Source organism: Podarcis muralis, chromosome 17, assembly GCF_964188315.1.
Source record: "Podarcis muralis chromosome 17, rPodMur119.hap1.1, whole genome shotgun sequence".
Taxonomy (NCBI): domain Eukaryota; kingdom Metazoa; phylum Chordata; class Lepidosauria; order Squamata; family Lacertidae; genus Podarcis; species Podarcis muralis.
Window position 1 is genome coordinate 3,606,023 of NC_135671.1, and position 1,094 is coordinate 3,607,116.

At 42.7% G+C, this 1,094-nt stretch overlaps 1 long non-coding RNA gene across 1 annotated transcript; it reads right to left on the reverse strand.

The window, feature by feature from the left end:
* On the reverse strand, positions 1-1,094 carry LOC114588205 (uncharacterized). Its single transcript, XR_003704412.2, has 2 exons — positions 782-1,094; positions 1-666 (listed from the first exon to the last, which is right to left on the reverse strand). It is a non-coding gene; the product is annotated as an uncharacterized LOC114588205 (long non-coding RNA).

Consider the following 1,094-nt stretch of genomic DNA (forward strand, 5'->3'; position numbering starts at 1 on the left):
TTCAAAATAAATAAATCCCATTTATTCTTGCACACAAAAAGTTGCCACAAATAATAGGTTAAAACATATTCATTCTTTGTAAATTTTCCAATTGGTCTTCTAGCTTGTGATTGATCGCTGCAGAAAACACTCACAGGGCTGGGTAATAGTACAACAGGAGCCATCATGAGATGCTGAGCACTTCATTTAAATAGGGGCCTTTAACAGTCTTTAAAATATAAATACAATAATGGGATGGTAAGATATGTGTATTTTTAACAAAACAAAAAAATGCTTATGTTCAATAGGCTTTGAAATGCAGAACAGGCAAATTCTGTGGAATCTTTTATGTTTTGCGCTTTGAATAAAAGCTGGGTAGCAAAAATTGGGGCAAGCGCCTACAGTAATGGCCTGTGTGTGTGTGTGTGTGTGTGTGTGTGTGTGTAGAAGCAAGCTTTATCAAATTTGTATGGACTGATTTTTTGCAATGTGCTTCTAGGTTCCTAAATTGCAGAGATCGTGGCTGCTACCCTGTGCCATTACTTGGGGGGCAGCGGGTGTCAGTTCAGACAGCCATCCTGCTGTTCGTTGAGGCAGCAAGCCTGTGTTTCCAGGGTAGAACACTTCATACTTCCTGTGTAGCTGAGCGCTCCGCCATGCCAGACGTAAACAAGATCCTTCTGAATACTGGGAGAAGAAATCAAGAAAACGGCATGTCAAGAATTGAGTTCCTGTCAAACCTTCCCGTTAACACCTATTCCACTTCCCCCCAGTTTAGGTGTATTAAAAGCAGAGACATCACCTTGCCAACAAAGGTCCGTATAGTAAAAGCTATGGTTTTCCCAGTACAGTGGTACCTCGGGTTAAGTACTTAATTCGTTCTGGAGGTCTGTTCTTAATCTGAAACTGTTCTTAACCTGAAGCACCACTTTAGCTAATGGGGCCTCCTGCTGCCGCCACACCGCCAGAGCACGATTTCTGTTCTCATCCTGAAGCAAAGTTCTTAACCTGAAGCACTATTTCTGGGTTAGCGGGGTCTGTAACCTGAAGCGTCTGTAACCTGAAGCGTCTGTAACCCGAGGTACCACTGTAGTGATGTATGGAAGTGAGAGCTG